This window comes from Vulpes vulpes, chromosome X (assembly GCF_048418805.1).
Source record: "Vulpes vulpes isolate BD-2025 chromosome X, VulVul3, whole genome shotgun sequence".
Taxonomy (NCBI): Eukaryota; Metazoa; Chordata; class Mammalia; order Carnivora; family Canidae; genus Vulpes; species Vulpes vulpes.
The window spans coordinates 76,700,128-76,720,680 of NC_132796.1; the positions used below are offsets into that span (position 1 = coordinate 76,700,128).

At 41.1% G+C, this 20,553-nt stretch overlaps 1 long non-coding RNA gene across 3 annotated transcripts in view; it reads right to left on the reverse strand.

Moving 5' to 3' along the window:
- LOC140596058 (uncharacterized) overlaps positions 1–20,553 on the reverse strand; it is a 239,530-nt gene that overhangs the window by 195,844 nt on the left and 23,133 nt on the right. The gene's annotated exons all lie outside the window — the stretch shown is intronic.

Below are 20,553 nucleotides of genomic sequence, written 5' to 3' on the forward strand. Positions count from 1 at the left end.
TTGAGTGTGCTAATGCATATAAGTAAGGGAATGTGTTCATGTTAGATATATGAGTGTGTCTTCTACATGAAAGAATTTGTGAATATGCATGATGGTGGTAGTATATGTACATGTGTCTACATGTGTACTAAAATTGAGCATGTCTGTGTTAGTGAATATGTGAATGTGCCTATGCATATGAGCATTAATTTGTGTTTTAGTGAAATTGTGAATGTGCTCATGGGTGAGAATAGGTGAGTGTGAGTGAACATGAGGATGTTTGTACATGTGAATATGTAAATATGATTGTAGGACTAGACATGCAATTTGTATAAAAACTCACAGGTAAGAATGTCTATATATGCAAAAGATTCTGCAAATGTTTGTGTGTATAATTAAATGTGTTATTGTGTGAGTTTGTGATGTTAAGTATGCTCAAATGTGTGACTGAATATATAAGTATGTCCTTGTTTGTGTGTTTATATGCATGTGTGAGAGAAAATGTGATTGAGTAAATGTGAGCATATGTGACTGTGTCCTGTGTGGGAATGAATTCGTGGGCATGTTTGTGTGAGTGAATGAACATGTGAGCATGAGGATGTGTGTCTATGCGTTAGTAAACCTGTAAGCATGTTGTGAGTGAATGTGGTTTCATCCTTAAGCTTGTTAATGTGTGTATTCATGTGAGTGTGCAAGCTTTTGTTAAGTATGAGTATGTTCATGTACAAGTGAACATATGAGCATGCTCCTTCTATACTCATGCTATTTTGTGTAAGTTAAAGTGTGAATATGTACATGTGAGTATAAATAAGTCTGTCTGATATGTGAGTGATATTTTATGAGCATGTTTATGTGAGTGAACGTCTGAGCATGTCTGTGAGAGGGTGCATGAAATTATATGCCTGTGTGACTATGTGAGTTAATCTGTCACTGTGTATTGAGTAAAATGTTAAATGTTATTGCTAGTAACTGTACTTGCATGTATATTATCTACATGTGCTTGAGTAAATTCATAAGTTTGTGTGAGCACAGACATATGACTGAATAGTAAACAAGTTTTTTTTAGTAAACAAGTTTTTATAGTTAGTATGTTGATATGCACCTGTGACTGGATGTGTGAATATTTACAAGTGATTATATGTGAGTGTCTATGTATGTGAGTGAATTTTTTTTTTGAAGCAGTTTCCACGCTAAGGCTTGAATTCACATGGGGCTTGAATTCATGACTCTGAGATCCAGACCTGAGCATATTGATATCAAAAGTCAGATGCTTAACTGACTGAGCCACCCAGGCACCCCATGTGACTGAATTTTTAAGCAGGTTTGTACGTGAATAAGTGTCTGTGAACATAAATTCAAGAATGCACATGCAAATGAGTAAATGTATCAGTATTAATACATGTGAGTGACTAGTTGAATAACTTTGTGTATATATATGCTTATATATTATGCAAATATATATTTATTTGGGTAAATTAGTGAATGTGTAAGTATTTCATGTGTGTAACCATGTCAATTTGAGTATATTTGAGTGAGTGAATGGACGAGGGAACATGTGCATGAGAATGAATAAGTGTACCCATCAGTGTGAGTAAACCTCTGAGCATGATCATGTCAGTGAATAAATGTGTGGGTACGTGTAGGCAAGCACACCCATGCGTGATATTGATGTGTAGGCCTGTTCACAAATAAGTGTGTCAGTTTGAATATATTTGTGTGGTTAAGTAAATGTTTGTACCTGTTCATGTGTATGAATAAATTTGTGAATTTGTACATGGATGTAGGCATGTTAGTTTGTGTTAATGTATAAGCATTCTTATTTGCATGAGGTTGTTAATGTGAGTAAATATGTATGAAGGAATATGTGAACATGTGCTTGGGAGTTTTTGTGTTCCTGTGTATTCCTTGCACTTTGAAATTGCAAGCTTCTTGATGAGTGTGAAAATGTTTACTTGCAAGTGAATGGGTGAACAGTCCTGTCTATGAGTGTGTTAATTTGCATGTGTGAGAGATTTCAGTGTCTTCAAATGTGCAGGATCTGTCCATGTGTGTAAGTGAGCATGTATTAGTGTGTCTTTAAGTTGGAATAAATTTGTGAACATTTGGGCATTTTTGTGCATGTGAGTGAATGTGTAAGTATGTTTGTCTATGTGAGCATCTTAATGGAAAAACACATTCCTATGAATAAATGTGTGAATGTGTGTTTGGAAGTATGTTCTTTTGCAAGTGAATGTATGAGCATGCCTGGGTTTGTGTTTGTGTGCACATGTGTGGGAATGTGTATATGTGACATATATGACTGTGTCTTGTCTATGAATATTATAATCATGTTCATGTGACTAAATGTGAGCCTATTTGAGTGAATAAATGTGTAAACATATTTTATGTGTCACTGAGTATGCATTTGTAAGTATGTTTATATCTGAGTGACTATATGAGCAATTTTCTCCATGAAAGCATTAATGTGTGATGTGCATTCGTGTGAATGTATTTGTATGCAAGTGAAAGTGTGTCTCATATGTGAGGATAATCATTTCCATGAGTAAATGTGTGAGCATGTTCATGTAAGGAAGAAGGTTCTCTAGTAAGTCAATATGTGAGTATGTTTTTTTTTTAAAAATGTCTATTCACATCTTTTTTTTTTTCTATTCACATCTTTTACTCATTTTTAGAGACCCTTTTTAAGTAGGCTCCACATCCAACGTGGGACTTCAACTCATGACCCTGAGATTAAGAGTTACATGTTCTATCAACTGAGCCAGCCAGGTACCCAAATATGTCAGTATTCTTACATGTGTAAATATAATTGTACATGGTCAAGTTCTTAGGTGTGTGTTAATCAGCATCAACACATGAATATATGTGAATATGTCTATGTGTACGAGTAAATCTGTATGATGTTAAGAGTGAATAAATGTACAAGTATATCCTTAATTGAGGATGTTAATATGTGAATGAATGTGTGAATATAGTCAAGTGTATGAGGGATTGTGTGTGAGTACATGTGTAAAGATGTTCATGTATGATTGAATGAGTGATTGTGAGTTTCGGTAGCATGATAACGTAAGAGTTTATTTGTAGGTGAGTGAATATGTATTTTTCTGTTTGTGAGGTTAACGTGTGTATTAGTGAATTTGTGGGTGTGCATTTAAGCAAATACAAGTGTGCCAGTGTGTAAGTGAACATGTGAGCAAACTCATGTGATTGAATGAATATGTGAGCACATGGGTGTGAGTACTTATGAGTGGTTTATGAATATGCTGTGTGTGAATAAAATTGTGATCATGTTCATGAGTGAATAAATTGACATGAGAGTTTATAAATGTGTGTGAATGTATCTTATGAGCATGTTTGAGTCAATTTGTGGGCATCTTTGTGTATGTGAGCATATATGTGTATCAATAAATAGTGAATATATTTATATATGAGCATGTTATTATGCAAGTTTGTGAATATACTTATATGCAAATAATTTGAGGGTACCTATGTGCATGAATGAATTTATAAGCATGTTTGTGTGAGTAAATGGATGAGTATGTGACCATGTTTAAGTATAGTCGTATGTGTGAGTGAATTGATGTGTGTGAAAGAAATGCATGAATAACTATTGATAGGATATTTAGCAAGTGAGTGATTAAGCACTATTATATATGTGAACATTCAAGTTTAAGTATATTCATGTAGTAAGTGCTTGTGTGTTCATGGTTATGAGTGAATTATTATCATGTGCATAGATCTTAGCAAGTTTCTGTGGGTAAGTTAATGTATAAGTAGGGTCATTTGTGTGAACTTGTCAGTACGTGTGAGGAATGTCTGAGAGTATGCATGTGAGTGTATGAGTGAATGTGTGAGCATGTTCTTGTGCGTGTTAATGTGTATTTATAAGTGTGAGGGTGTACATGTGAGCACGTATGAGGGAATGTGAGAGTGAGTATATGTATGTGAAATGTCCGTGGCACTGGAGAATTGTGTCTAGCATGGTTTGTGGGGGGGGGGGGAGTACTTGGAGGGTTCAGCTGCTAAGTAAAACTCTGGAATTTGGGGCCAAACCCAAGTACTGGAAACATTCTCCAGGGTCAGACAAGGGGAAGCCATCTGATTTCCTCACCAGGCTTCCTCTGCTGCTTTCTGTTCCTATAAGGGTGATTTTGTGTGGCTTGGTACAATTGCAGGTGGTATTAATAGAAGCATATAATGATACAAACAAGCTTGCATATTAGCCACCTTGCATTCAACACCTGGGTCAGATAAAATGGTATGGACTCAGCCCAAAGTGCCCACATACTTGTGTGCGATTATTCTCTAGATATTATTGTTGGATATGGATGGTTAGGGAAATAGGGTCATTTTGATAAATGAGGTTTATGGTGGAGCTTGGCCAGAGAGAGGTGTATGCTATGTGTACTAAAATCAGATTGGCATAACTAAGCCCAGAATGTGATTAAACTTGCCATCTTATGTATTGCTATGACTAAGGTAATATGCAGGTCTGGTCTGGTGAACAACTGCACGCTCTTCCTTGTTCAGATTGGTGTAATTGTTGTTTGAGTTCCCTGCCAATAACAATTAGCACCACTGTGTTCCCATGTGCACGAGATAAGCTTAGCAGATGCTCTTGGCAGTTTGGAAAAAGTTGTTAATTTAGCAATGCACTAAATTGGATTGTGGAGCGTGCGCATATAGGATTCTCACAGGTGGGCCAAATTATTTCTAAATAGACCAACTGTATTGTATATCTGGCCCAATTCTATACCTGTTTATCACAGTGTTGCTGTATTTCACTGGGAGACTACCACCTGCTTCACTGCTTCCATTCTAGTGGAAATTTTTCTTGGACAGACATTTGTATAGCTTTAACAGCCTCAGAAGTAGCCTCCTGGGAACTGGTCATGTGACTATACCAATAGCTTTCCTCCCAGGTTAGCTAGCTTTGCTGCTGGGCTTCTCATTACTTTCTCCCACAGGGTGTGATGTATATGCTTTCACAAGATCCCCCAGAAGAGTAACACTGGGTGTCAGTCTCCCTTAAATATTTCCCCAAGCCCTTGGTAATGATGACTTTGGTAGGCCTGGCAAATTTTGTAATGGTTGTAAACACGTAGTTGTCGATTTAGATAGAGAAAGTGCCACATAGAGAGTGATTAGATTTCTACATGGGATCAGATATATTTTTTCATAAGAAATGTCTTTGCTGTAACCACCCAAAGCTATGATTGTTTACTGTAGGCAGTCAGCCTTGAAGTTGTTGAAAGGCTTGCTCTCACTGAGCAAAATGTCAATCTTGACATTGGCATTGTGAGATTAGGTTTAGGGAAGAATTCCCAAACTAGCTGCAGCCCCTGACATTTTAGGCATGCTTTGTCCCAGGTAATATTGTTGTATACATTTCCTTCTTTGTATATACTGATTAGCAACCAAGGAGAAAATCCTTGGTAAGGTGACCCTGGCCACCTGTTTAATGCAATTCTTTTCTGCCTCAATAAGTAATGCCTGCACTGGAAAGAGAGCAAGAGAGAGCGAGACAGAGTAAGAGAAAGCAAGAGAGGGCATTATAATGATAGGAAAAGTGATAAAAAATTGTGAAGGCATATATTTTTGGCAGGGTTTATATATGTCATTATTATCAAAGGTTGAGAGCTCTAATTTTATCTTTGTAATCCTTACAGTTTGTTGGTATTGGCTCTGGATTACTGCATTTTTAACCTGACTGCAACAATGACAAGTGTCCTGGTTATAATACCGGGAGCATATTATCTCTGGGCATTCCTTAAATGAGACTTGATAGGGAGTGGCCCATTGTTCTATTTGTTTGATGGCACTAGTTAATAACAGTGGGTCTTGCCCAACTTGAAATAAAAGTAGGTCTACAGGGTTTAGGAGGCATCAATGAGTCATACAGTATGTAAGAGTCCAGCTAAGCCAGAATGGGTATTACTAGTAACAGTAGGTAGAGATAGGAGAAGGAGTGCTAGCCTCAGTGCTGGTGTCTGTGGTCATGTTAGTATGACTGATGAACCTAAATAGCCAACATCATGGTTCCCATTGTCCCAAATATGACATATGTGGTGTATCTCCCTGTGGTGTGTCTGTGGCATGTTGTTTCCAGAGAAACCTGATCAAAAGAAGTGTGTAGATTGGGTGAACAACATATAATCAACATTGGTAAGGGTAGAAACTTCTCAGGTAAAGAAGGGGCACAGTAACAAAGAAGAGTAAGGCTTAAAGTCAGAGGTCATCTGTGGCCAGAAGTAGGGGACCTGACTCTCCTCTAAGTATCGTTCAATTGGGAACCATCCCAATTGCTGTGATTTTAAATATGGTGTGATTATGTCACAGGAGCATGAATTTAATATAATTTGGACTATGAGCAGTATTTTTGAGCACTGCAAGGACCACTGGCCTCCAAGTTTTCTCAATAGGCCTTGATTTAAAATTCTATTATGGGGATGCCTGGGTGGCTCAGTGGTTGAGCATCTGCCTTTGGCTCAGGGCGTGTTCCCAGGGTCCTAGGATGGAGTCCCACACTGGGCTCCCCGCGGGGAACCTGCTTCTCCCTCTGCCTGTCTTTACATCTCTCTGTATGTCTCTAATGAATAAATAAAATCTTTTTTAAAAAAAAAAGTCCATTATGTCTTTTTGCAATACCATGCTGTAGGATGAAAGGGTAGGTGAAATGCCCCAAAATGTTGTTTTGTTAAGCCCATTGTTTGCTTGCTCTGCAGCAAAACAGGACTCCTAGTCTGGCTGTTTTACTTGTGGCAGTCCCAAAAGCTGTAAAACCTGTTCTGTTAACCCCTCGATAACATTAGCAGAGGTTGGTACCTTGCATGGGTAAACAAACAGAAGGCCTGGACATTTCAGCAAATTAACATCAGTGGAAAGGGATGTGGCTTCTTTCCACGGAGCTGTGATGCTCTAGTAGGGCTGGGCTTAGCACAATCCAGTAGATATTATTTCCAACATACTAAAGAGGCCTCCAATGCTGATCCAAATTTACTGGGAGCTTTTTCTATCACACAAGGGCTATGGTGAGAAAACAACTATTTTGGGTCACTATCTGGCCACTTTAGACCATAACAACCCTGGTCACACCCAGAGTTGACATTTAAAGGCTAGAGCTTAGGGTTCCCACCACAAGCTCCCATTTGGCTTTTCCCAAGGCACCTTTTAAAATAACCGTTCAGAGTTGAGCCCACACAAAAAGTTGGTGACCTCTGCCCCAAGTACGTTACGAGGTGTTTGCTACCCTGTTCTCGACCTTTTGCTTAATCTTGAACCTGGGACAGATGACTGCCCTTCCCCTGGTTAGTTTTGCTCCCCACCCTACCCCTGTCTCCTTTCTGGGATCTGTAAGTAATAAATCACGTGACCTGACTTCCTTCTTCCTTCGTGCGAGTGTATTGAAACCATACCTTCAGTGGAAGATGACCTTTGGGCTTTCACTTTCCTTGAGCGGTGTGACTCTCAGACTCAAGTCAAAGATGTTTGTCACTGGAGTGGCAACTATTGGAAGTCTAGTGAGCCTTTATTCAAACTGAAGCCTTTGCTGGAAAAGAGCCAGCTACCTTACGGACTGAGATTCCTATAATGTCCTTGTGTTGGAAGGCCTGGAGCTGGTATATTAAATTAAGAATATGCAGTTTATGAGCTGCTGGACAAGGAGGCACAAGCCATCCACACAGGGTTGTCACTTACACAAGTGCCCGGGGAAAAGGCATTCATCCATTTGGTCAAGAGGCTCCCAGAAGTGCCTAAACCTTCTGATTGTAAGTTCTGTGCTCAGAGCATTAGTGAGAGAGCTGAAGGGATAGCCTCATTTCATTTATCTAGGGTCTGCTCTTAATCACCCCCCCCCTGCCAAAAGTGGAAGACTTATGGATGATTCAGTAGGCAGGGGCCAGCAAATATTTGAGGCTACAAATGTGCTGGCACCAGAATCCAAACATTCTTACCATTCTTACAAAATTTTGGGCCTCCTTCACCAGTGTGGGTAGTTGGAGCCCTATGAGCTCTTCTTTTAGCAGATTGGTAAAACCAGTAGCCCAAGATTTTAACAGACTAGGAGGGGCCTTGTATCTTATGGGGGGCAACTGCTCATTCTCTCTCAGTGACATGTACAGTTGGGGTTGGGAGAGCCTATGAGACAGTCTTGGCCAGGTCTAATGAGGAGGATGTCACTGATATAATGGGGAGTTCTGGGGTCTGGGAATGGGCAGGGCAGAAATCTAGGTCCTGTCTGCAAATTCTGTATACAATCACAGGGCTATTGATGTACCCCACAGACAACTAGGGAAAGGTATACTGCTGATCTTCAAGGTGAAAGCAAACCATGATTTACTCTCCTATAAAATGTTTAATGAACAGGTGCTATTAGCCCAATCTGATTCCGAAGCACCTACCAATGTTATCTGGAATGTCATTCATTAAAATGATGTCGTGGAGCTACTCTAATCCAGGTAACAGCCTTGTGGTACTCATTATACAGACAGCATCCTCTCATTAGTAGTGGCTTTAAGTGCAGGCCACATGGGGGAACTAAGTTAGCTATGACAAGCCATGATCCTTCAGTGCTTTGGCTTAGCCAGGACTGTGACATATTAACCTCACACATGGGGAGGGGAAAGTTAAATGCTTCCCACTGGCTAGTGCCCACAAATAGCATGGAAGCCTTAGACTTATCTCATGAGGTTGCCTGCTCACTGAAGAAGTCTATTCCAATCATGAGAAAAGATATACTCTTGGAGAGGACAACCAGGTAAGAAGCTTTTTTAAGCAAAACTGAGCCAATTTTAATAGTTAAGCAGATGATTAACCCTTTAGTTAATCCTCTCAAGCTGGTCCTATTCTAGTGAGATCCCTTTAAAGTTTGAGTGCTTCCTGGAGTTAGGAGTTTTTGGCACCTGTGTCTATCAAAGCCAGCCAGTATTGTTAATATTTTGGAGCCCAAACTATAGTTAATGTGGTAAAAGGCAACTGTCTGCTGGAAGGGACCTACTCTGACATCACCAGACTCTGATGTGCCACTCGCAGAGATCAGGGTAGGCAGGGAAGGCAGGGCTATCTCTGAAGGAGAAGCCTGCCCAGATTGCAATCTAATTCTAGTAAGTATTGTAACTGTTCCATGGATTTGCCAGAGATCATCTAATTTGGGATTCCCCTTGTCCCTTAGCAGCCAACACAACCTCTCTTGTTCCTCTCAGGGCCCCACATTTAGAAGGGAGCTGGCTATAGGTGGTTTGTTTTGCCTAGGAAAGGGGCAGTCTCACTGTTGATAATAATTTTGATTTAGGCCAGGTAGGGTACTGTTTGCAGAATGAATAGGCCGCACTTGATTCTGAGTTTTTCTTTTATAAGTTTCTGTTAAATCCAGGGTGGCTATGTCCTCCTGAATTGTCTTAACACTAAACCATCACTGCCCATAAAGAGAACTTACAGTTTTCAGGAGCACCCCTTCCCCTGAGAAACAACTAACTGGGTGGACGCAGGACTTAATTCAGCTGAGGCCATCTACTGCCTGTTAAGTTCATTTTAACATACCCAGCTGATGGAGGCTAGCATTTTCCTTTGAGAGTTTTCCCAGGGTCGTTATGAGGTCTAAAATAGGGTAGGCAGCATTCCAAGAAACAAAAATCCATAGGGGCTTTAGGCCTCATAATGACCCTGGGCAATCTCTCAAGTGAAAACATTATATATCAGGAGTCCAAAGTCTCCTCTGGGGTCATTCCCCACTTGTGCACTAGTAGTGTGGGATCTCTTAGTAGAGACACCATTTTTCCATTCCATATTATGGTGGTCAATTGTTTAATTTCAGCCCTTGCTAGGTGGAACTCAATTCCTACCAAGTAAGTTATGTAGAGCCAGACAGCCCTTTTGCCATTTGGTTCTTGAGCTAGGTCCTTAAGGAGAGACTGGGTCTCAGGATAAATGAGACAATGTACTTCCTCCTCCAATCTAGAACGGACCTCACCTTTTTAGCCCTCCCCTTTTGTCTTTTCTGTTTTTATGACTTTTGTGTTAGTGGCAAAGCAGAGGGTAAATAATCCTCATTATTATAATGATGCTATTGTGCTGTCTTTTCTTGTAGAGGGCACCAGTCCTCTTTCCCAGGGTCCTCCCATCTGTCTCAACCTCCCAGGGAATGAAAACTCTAACCTTCTCTCTAGGTGGTGGTCTGGGGGAAAGCAATCATGAACAGAGCCTAACACGTGTCTCACGGTTTGGAACACGGAGTTAGTAGGACAGCCACCTACTTTGGAGCCCTGGGAGGAGCTGGAATATAAACTTTCTTGCATTTAGTCACTTTAAGTGATGCTTTATCTGGCTCAGCTCAGGGATTAGGTCTCCCTATCCTTCAGGTGAGTAACTAGAATGATACCATGTGCAACAAATCTGAATGAGACATCCGCAGAGGCAGGCTACCTGTTTACAAACGTGTCCAAAGATACCAGCCTCAGCCTAACATCTTATTGAATCCTTTATCTGCCACAGTGGTCCCCAGGGACAAGGGTGTCCTCTCATCTTAGAGTACCCCAAATCACCAGGCCAGCTGCAGGGAGCTTCTCCTGCTGAAGCCTGTTATGGGGTTAGAGGGAGCCCACTGTCAGTCCAGAGGCATACACTCCTCTCATTTTCCTCTTGAGACCAACAGGTCTTGCAGCATCCAGTTCCTGCCTACTGAAGGGCCCAGGTGGGCCAGTTCCTTAGGGAACTCAGTGCCTCCAACCCCAAAAGTCAGTTGTAATGACATAGGTTGGCTCAAATGCTGGTGCTACTGCCTGGTTAGGCTAAAAGAAAGTCACACACAAGGAGAGACCACAGAAAATATAGAATAATACAGCAAAGAAAAACCGCATGCCAAACTGACATGAAGGCATTCCAAATTTCAAGTCTCAACCACTTAAGGCGTATATTGATTTCCTAACCATCACCCAAATCCTCCCCTATCCCTACCACCACTAGTAGCAAGTGCTAGGGATTTGGAGGTCAATCTCAGAAAAAGATATGACCATAAGTTGGCAGTAGTACAAGATGACCTTTTCTTTTGAAGGAAGAATTCACAGGTGTGCATGTGGGTGGGGAGGAGAGTCTCTTAGAACAGGAGACCTTCCAGAGGATGCCATGTGGGAGCTACCTCTAAAAAGGAGAGGAAGGCAAGGGAATTCCCAGGTGAGAACAAGATCAGAGTAGGGACTTACGTGTCTAGGCAATGCAATTGAGCAATACAAGGAGTATGAGGATCAAAGAATGCTGAAGGGCAGCACTGGCTTGATGTCTTTTATAGCTACAGGATTTATCTTATCTATGGCTAGCAGATGTTGGGTGCAGTTTTGCATGCTCATGCTCACAAACATACACTCACATTCACTTACACATCCATATTAACATGCTCACATGTTCACTAGAATACACATTTCCTCACACTCATCACAATTTACACATTCATTCACACAGGTACACTCATATGCATATTCTCATGTATTCCTCACAAAAATACACTCACACATTAACCAGCTCTGGACACAGTTATACATTCATTCACATAGGCTTTGTGTGCAAAGCAGGCAAGCTCTAAATGGCTAAACATCTACTTACTTGGGATATACTTAAAACAATTTCACATGCAAAAACTTGAGATTGGTGCTGGCTGGCCTTTGAGTTCATAGGTTCTAAACTGTGAAAAAATAATCGACATAGGGCTGATAAACAGAGGCCACCTTTGGCTCCTTCATATAACAATGTCCACATTGGAGTGAATATGTAAGCCTGTTCAAATACAAGTGTGTTAATACGAGTATATTTATGTGATTAGGTAACTGTGCATGTCATGAGTATGAGTGAATAGGTGACCATGTGCAAGGATACTAGTGTATTTGTGTGTGTGTGAGTGAACTTATAAGTATGCTCATTTGTATGGTATTTTAAAAATATTAGTATATTTGAATCAATGAATTTGTGAGCATCTTTGTATATATATGTGAATGACTGTGTGAGCTTCCTCATGAACGTGAGCATGTCTTTGTGTCAATAAATGTGTGGGCACATTCCTATTTGTGAGTGTGTTCATGCACATGTATAAGTGAATGTGTGTGCATGTAAGCATCTGCGAGTGTGACTGTCACTGAATTTGTGAATGCATTCAACTGAGTGAATGTGTGAGCAAGTTTTGGAGAGTGGTGAGTGAGTGTGTGACCAGGTTTGTGCAAGTGAAGATGACTGTGCATAAATAAGCATATGTGTGTGGGAGTAAATGTGGAAACCTAATCAAGTATGAGTTTGCATGTTTAAGTGAGTAGGACTATTCAAATGTATAAGTGGTTTTGTAAGCCTGTGCCTAAATGTTAGCATAGTCATGTGTGTGAGTAAATGTGTTTATGTGAACATGTTAAAGTTTGAATATATTTCTGTGAGTTAATGTGTGAGCATGGGCTCATGAGTATATGTTAGCATATCTATGCATGTGAGTAAATGTGTGAGCTTTGTGGTATGTGCAAACTCATTTGTGAGAACATAGGAGCTTGATACTGTTGTGTGTTAACATGTGTAAGTTAGGAAATGTGTGAGTACATAACTGTGAACCTATGTGAGTGTGTCTACGTGAATGTTGTTTGAATGAATGCATGTGTAAGCATGTTTTGTTTGAATGAATGCATGTGTAAGCACGCCTGTGTGAATTAATATAACTGTCCACTTGTGTGAGCTTGTTAATGTGTGAGTGTATTTTTGTGAGGAATATATGAGAATATGCATGTGTGTGTATCTGTGTGAACATGGAAGCTCTGTGATGTGTGAGCAAATGTGTTTTCGAGTGAATGTGTAGGCATGTTAACATGCATATGTAAGTGAATGTGAGTGTATACTTGTGACCATGAGTGTATGTGAATTTGTAAGCATGTTCATGTGTGAGTGAATGTGAACCTTTGAGTAAATGTATGAGCATGACTATGAGTGTGTCTATGCAAGGAAATCTGTAAACAAGTCTGTATAAGTCTGTGAATACGTTTTAATGTTAGGGAATTTTTTAGTGTGTTTGTGATGAATATACTTATGAATGTGAGTGAATTGTGACCAGTGTTTGTATATGTGAGCATGTTAGTGTGTGAATGTGTGCAAATAAATTATATGTACAGGTGTCTATGAGAGGAATTTGTGACCATGTTTGTGTCTGTGTGGTTGAATGTCTGTGCATGTGAGTGTGTGAAAATCTTAAGGATGAGTATGTTCATGCCTATCAGTAAATGTGTGAGTGACACAGGATACATGAGGCATATCTGGGTGTGTGAATTTATAAATATGTTAATTTGCATATATATGTGTGTTCAAATGAATGTATGTGTGTGTGTCTATTAAGGGGAGTAAATCTGTTGGCATGTTCACGTTACCAAATGTGTAATTGTGTGGATATGTGTGAGCATGTCTGTGTGTGAGTGAATTGAGCCTGTTCATGTGTGAGTGTTAAAGTCAATTTGTGGGGATCCCTGGGTGGCGCAGCGGTTTGGCGCCTGCCTTTGGCCCAGGGCGCGATCCTGGAGACCCGGGATCGAATCCCACATCGGGCTCCCGGTGCATGGAGCCTGCTTCTCCCTGTGCCTGTGTCTCTGCCTCTCTCTCTCTCTCTCTCTCTCTGTGACTATCATAAATAAATAAAAATTAAAAAAAAATAAAGTCAATTTGTGTTTGTGTTCATGTATATCAGTTAATTTGTGAGAGACAGTATGACATTAGCATGCTTATCTGTGAGGATGTAACCATGTTCATTCATGTGAGCTAGTTAATGTGTAGATTTCTGTGAGTACATAAGTGTGTGTATGTGAAAATATCTTTGTGAATGTTGATCATGTCCATATACATGAATGTGTTAATGAGTGTATATGTGAGTATGTGGGACGGTTTCTTGTATGTATATGTGAATATGCTCATGTTTGTGTGCAAGTGATTTTGAGTATACATTTGAATGTGCTCATGTGTTTGAATGTGTAAGCATATGTGTGTATTCATGTGTGAGTATGAGGGAATGTGTGCTTTGTATTTATATGTTTGAGTGAATGTGAAAAAATATTTGCATCTGAGAAAATGCATGAGGATGTAGATACGTGTGTATATTATTGAAATGCATGTCGAGTAAATATAGGAGCCTATGTATGTAAGTTAGTGAATATCAAACATGTTTGGTGGGCAGGTTAATGTGTACATTTTTTGGTGTGAGTGAATGTGAGCATGTTTGCGTGTGACTTGATGTGTGTTCATTTGTGTGGAAGTAATACTGTGTGTTAATGTGTAAGTCTGAGGGTGACGGGCACTGAGGGGGACACTTGACGGGATGAGCACTGGGTGTTATGCTATATGTTGGCAAATTGAACCCCAATAAAAAAAATGTATAAGTTTGAATGAATGTGAATTTGTGAGTATATGTAGGTTTTTGCATGATTGTGTGAGTGAATATGATCCTGTCTGTATGTGAATGTGTGTTCATATTCATATGTGTGAGTGTGTATTGGGGGTAAGTGAATGTGTTAATGCATGTGTGTGTGTCTATGAGCATGTCAGCTACATGACTGTAAACTTATTCATGCATGTGTAATTGTGTGAGTGCATGTGAGCATGTCTGTGTGTGTGAATATGGGTGAATGTTGGGAGTAAGTGTGTGTAATTGTGTCCATGTGTGAGTAAATGTATGAGAATGTGTGTATGTATGAATGTGTGAAAATGGCAGTGTGCTATTATGAGTGAGATACTGTGTGAACATATTTGTGTATCTAGAAATGTTAATGTTTGTGAGTGAATGAACATACTCATGTACATGAACATATGTGAATGAAAGTGTGAACATGTTCATGTTTTGAACATGTTAATGTGCAAGTTTGAGTGAAAGTTTGTTTCTGTATGAATGAATGATTTTTTTGTTTATGTCTATGAGTGAATTTGTGAGCATGTGCATGAATGTGAGCATGTTCGTGTGTGAGTTCATATATGAGCAAGTTGGCATGTGTTTGTATGTTAATGTATGAGTATTTTTCCTGTGTGTAATTGAATGCATAAGCAAGTTCATGTACATGAACATGAAAATGTACAATTTTAACTGAAGTTCTAAGTGTATGAGTGTGTCTACCTGTGTGAGTTAATTTTTGCGCAAGTTCATGTGAGTGAATGTATGAATATGTTTGTGATCATGTTAATGTCTTAGTGTATGCATGATGTAATGTAATGTAAAGTATGCATTTTTTTTGGAAGCTTGCCAGCACATCTTTATTGTGTCTCCAAGTGAGGTGTGGTGAATAACTTATTACAGAAGGAACACTCCCCATTTGTAGACAATGCCCACTTACAGAATGCTGGTGGTGAACATGATGTGAAGCTATTTATGGGAGCTGAGGAGCAAGGGGATGACAGAAGAATCAGTGCCAGGAATTTAGGGCAAGAACAGTGCACAAATGTCTCCTGGCAGAGGGAAATCAGGCTTGTCCCTGCTAGGGAGATATAGAAGAGGAATTTCTGGTAACGCATGAGGGGGTGCATATTTCTGGAGATGGGCAGCAAGTTTGGGAATGGTGACCTGTGAATTGGTGCTGGGGACTCTCAGGGGCTCTGTGCTAGCACCACGTGTGGGTGACCTTTGGCCTCTCCTACCCAGACAAGATGCGTGGGTGCCAGTAAGTTGGCTTCCAGTGTAGATATTGGCAAGGACAGGCCTTTGCTGTTTTTGCTCAGATCTGCAGATCTGCTCTGGGCCAAGCGATTCTCACAAAACCAGACTTGAGTCAGAAGAGCTAGCTCCTGAAATGAACTGAGTCAGTAAGCATGAATGAGTGAGCATTTTGTGTGAGAATGTGTGTACATTTATAGGAATATTTTCCTTTGTATAGTAAATTCATGAGGTTTTTGTATGACTGTGATAGTGTGAATATGCTCATTAAGCAAATGTGTGAACATGGGTACACATGTAAGCAAACGCGTAACTATATATGTCACTGTATTATAATGTGTTAATGTGCATGCTGATTTGGGTTCATGTATATGACTAAATATGGGACTGCATTCACATGTGAATATATAAACACACATGAGTGAATATAGAAGCAAGTCTGTGTGTTGGAACATGTGTGTGTCAGTGAAAATGTTAACATTTGCATACATGTATGAGAATATCCTATGATTGTAATGATTGTATCTATATGTGAGTTCATGTGGCAATGTGCTCAGAAATGTGACTAAATGCATGAGTATGTCCACATGGGAGTGATTAAGAATATTTGTGTGACTGTCCACATGCAAGTGTGAATGAATATATAATTTTATGTGTTTGTGTTTAAAGAATGTATCAGCGTGTTCCTGTGTCTGTGAGGGAATATCAGAGCATGAGTGTGTGCACATTTGTGTGCAAGTGTCTGTGTTTGTGTTATGTCATTGTGTCTGAGTGTGAGCATATTCTTGTGTGTGACTGAATAAACATGCTTATTCAGGGATCCCTGGGTGGCGCAGTGGTTTAGCGCCTGCCTTTGGCCCAGGGCGCGATCCTGGAGACCTGGGATCGAGTCCCACGTCGGGCTCCCGGTGCATGGAGCCTGCTTCTCCCTCTGCCTATGTCTCTGCCTCTCTCTCTCTCTCTCTCTCTCTGTGACTATCATAAATAAATAAAAATAAAAACTTAAACATGTTTATTCATATAAGTATGTGTGAATATGTGAACTTTTTCACGTGTGAACTTGTTCATATATGATTTGTGAATATAGACGTGTGTGACCACATTTGTTTCAGTGAACATAAAGTCTGTCCAACTGTGTGATCATTTTCATGTGAGTGACTGTGAGTGTATGAGTCTGTGTGTAAATGTACTAGCATGTTCATATGTGAGAAACATGTGAGCATGTTAATGTGAAAATATAAGAGCACTGCACAAGTGTGCATCAATGAATGTGTAAACACATGAGTATGTTTGTGTGAGTGAGTAAGAATGCCTGTGTGTGTTATTTTAATGTGCAAGCGTAATTGGATGTATCAGCCTATGTTTGAGTATGTTCCTTCCTCCTGGGGCTTTTTTTTAGTTCCCTATTTTCACTGGTGGGATTCAAATATGATCATGGATTTAAAAGTATACAATGAATGGTAAGGTGCCGTGCATGAATAAATTTTTCTTCTCTATTGGCACAAAGCTGCCTATAACTAGCTCTATAGCAATGCCACATTATGCTCTATGCATTACATCACACTGCTGCTATGGAAATATGCACAACCATTGTGATCCAGCCTGCTGGCTTCACTGTAGGCTGATGGCCCAGAAGCTGAGCAGAAAAGAGAGAAATGTGTTACTCCAAGCCCTGTGCTTCCAAAAGCAAAGTGCTCTTGGAAATAATTGTCTGGATGACAATGGAGAAGTAAATGGGCCTCTGAGTTGAGGTACGGCCCAGACTCTAGCATTTAAGGCTATTGTGAACAAGTCTCAGCAAAGTGCTGTGTAGTAACAGGGGTTTATATAGATGCAGATTTTTTATCACAGCCTTTCAGGCCCTCCCCCCAACACCCCCAAGTGCCTTTGGAGGATGGAAGCAGCATTACGCATTTAATGAAGTGAACAGGGCCAGGCAGCCAGGGCCCCTCAGTAATCCCAGGGTCATACAACTCATTCTATTCAGTGCCATGTAGGCAATTCTATCCCTTCTGGTGGGATTCTGGTGGCAATTCTATCCCTTCTGGGGACCCTAAAAGGCCAGCATAGAGCTTTATCCAAGGGCTCCCAGCTAAAAGAGCAAGGGGGAGCTGAAATGCAGTCCACATTTACCTTACCAAGCCATGTGCCCTGGCGCAGAGCATCAGTCCAGAAAAAGGAAAACTTTTTCTACTTCAACTGCCCAAAAGGTCCACCTTATGTGCTAGCAGTGATCAGGAACTTAGCTAAAGTGTCCCCACATCTCTAAAAGGATCACTGAAAGAGAAGTGTTATGGACTACATATTTGTGTGCCCTCCAACATTCCTATGTTGAAGGCCTAACCCCCAACAGGATGGTATTTGGAGATAGAGCCTGTAAGAGATCATTAGGCCTTAATGAGGCCATGAGGGTGGGCTTCCCATGATGGGAATTGTGCCTATAGAAGATGAAAAAGAAACATGAGAACTCTTTCTTCCTCCACCATGTACACACACAGCAAGAAGGCAGCAGTCTGCAAGATAGGATGAAAGCTCTAACTCAGAACCAAATTAGCCAGCATCTTGATCTTGGATATCTCAAACTCCAAAAGTATAAGAAATGTCTTGTCATTGCTACCCAGTCTACAGTATTTGTTATAGTAGCCAGAACTAAGACAGGGAGTCCCCAGCTAAAGCGCCTCAAACCCATCTTCAGAGTGATGGCCTCAGCCCCATATCCCTTCACTGTCCTCCCTGATGAGCTCAGGGAGGCAAGAAAGGTGGCAGGTGTAACCACTCAAAGAACAGATGAACAAAGGAGTGATAATAAGGTCTCATTTGTACCTTCACAATATGGCGGTGCCCATGTCATGCCAGGAGCTGGGCTGTGTGAAGCCCTTAGGGAGCTGCTGTTTACAACACGTGGCTTCCAGTCTCTTGCTTGGAGGGAAGCAGCTTTGTTAGCTTTCCCTAGCGCCTGCTCCTCCTCCTCTTCTCAACGCTCCTTCCTTATTAAGGAAGTAACAAAGCTCCTATTTAAAACTAAACATGTCCCAGTACTAACACCTCTGCTTGTGGACTTGTGGAGAAAGACAAATGCATTAATCCCTGAAAATCTACCTCAATGCAGACGCAAAGAGAGATTTGACTCTGAGTCTATTGGGAGGTCTCATCGGGAGATCTAGGGATCCCTAAACGCTGAAGCCCTCAGCCTAATTTCCTTGAAGCCTGGCTTGATAAGAGGAACAGGTGTGAGGGAAGGTGGCTCTCATGGGGGTAGGTGCTACTGCCTGGATCCTGCTTGCCACTGATGACCTCATGGACATGGGGATGGGCTTGGGCTCAACCTGCCTTTGAAGCAGGTGATGGTTTTGAATGGGTTTTAAGGGCTATTGATACATCAACTACTATTTATCACTGGGCAGCATTTTCCTTCTTATCCTCACTATTCTTCTGTACCCTCATCCCTCTTTGTTTCCATTCTAGTTTCTCTGCTCATCTCTGTCCAGTGTCAGCTTTCCTCTTGCTGTATCTTTCCTCCTTGGATTACATGCATTTCAAAATGTAATCTAGTATGTTCACTCCTTGATTCTGGGAGTCTTACTCTCTTCTAGAATCAAGATGTAAATATCTACCCAGGCCCTCTTTTCTTCCAGTGAAACACTCCCCTCAGCAACTTTAACCTTGCCTTGTAGGTACTTACAAACAGGCCATTGGCAGGTGTTCACCTTCTTCTTCTCCTGCTCCCCTGAGCTGAGCTCTCTCCCTAGAGCATGCTAAGGTCACTGACCAGGTCAAGGGAGTCTATTTCCTTGGAGGAACACCTTGCGCCATCATGTTAGGCTTTGTTCTCTGCTTCCTCCATCCCTGCTGCCCACTCCATTGCATCCGAAGTTGCCTCATCTACTGGCCTCCCCACTCCCCACATACATATGCAATAGCCAAAGGCCTAGGGCCTGCAGTGTCCCCTTCTGTCTAAAGAAGGTCTTGCATTGTTCTTGCACTTTCCCCCTTCATTTACTGTTTGACCAAATCAGGCAAGGACCCACCTTTTCTCCCATGCCCCAGGCCTGCATGCTGAGAAAGCTTAATATAAGCCACCCCCTACCTCCCACCCCCACTGCCACTTAGGCATTGGGTGGTAAACAGATCAGAGTCTATTTGAAGGATGGTGGTGGGGTGCCTCGGAGATAATGCAGACTATCCACACCTGAAAATCCCCAGAGGTTGGCCCTGGATGCCTGCTGATATATAACTACCTTACCTTAAAACAGAAGAAGAATCTGCATGGTAACAAATGCTCATTGGTTAGCTTTAGCTAAAATGCAAGAGAACAAGGAAAGAAAGAAATGTGGTAGCTACTCCCTGGACACCCACCACTGTTTGGTCCAGTTGATCCAAACATCGGTATCATGCAAGAGGGAGCTGGCTGTGCTCTAAAACCTGAATTCGCATATACCCAGCCCTCCCTCCCTCAAGAGTTTTGTCCTCCTCCCTAGGGAATCCACCTAGGAGAGGCACTGCTATCCTTATAGGGTAAAGTTGTTGAAAGAGTTTGCCTTCTGTCCTCTCCACTCCATGTTCCAGGGAGCAATGGAGCCAAAGGTAATCAATCAAGTGACCCACCTCCAAAGTTCAGGGCCTATGGCAATGGCCTTGGTTTTCAAGGTAGCTCCCATGCCAAACATAGGGGCCCTACTAATCTATCATTTAGGTGCCAAATCCTCACAATTATGGGTTCTTTAGGGTTGAGACAATGAGCACTCAAAAAAGCTCTGACTTATTTGCGCAAATGTGAATCTTTGGCATTAATCCTTTAGAATCGGCATCTAGTTCAAACTCCTATAGAACCTCTATTGAATGTACCCTTTCTTTTGTCGGTCATTGGTTCAGGTTTCCTGGGTGTCCCCTGGGCCAGAGAACATTCCTCCTGTTCTGTGGATATGGGATAGGTT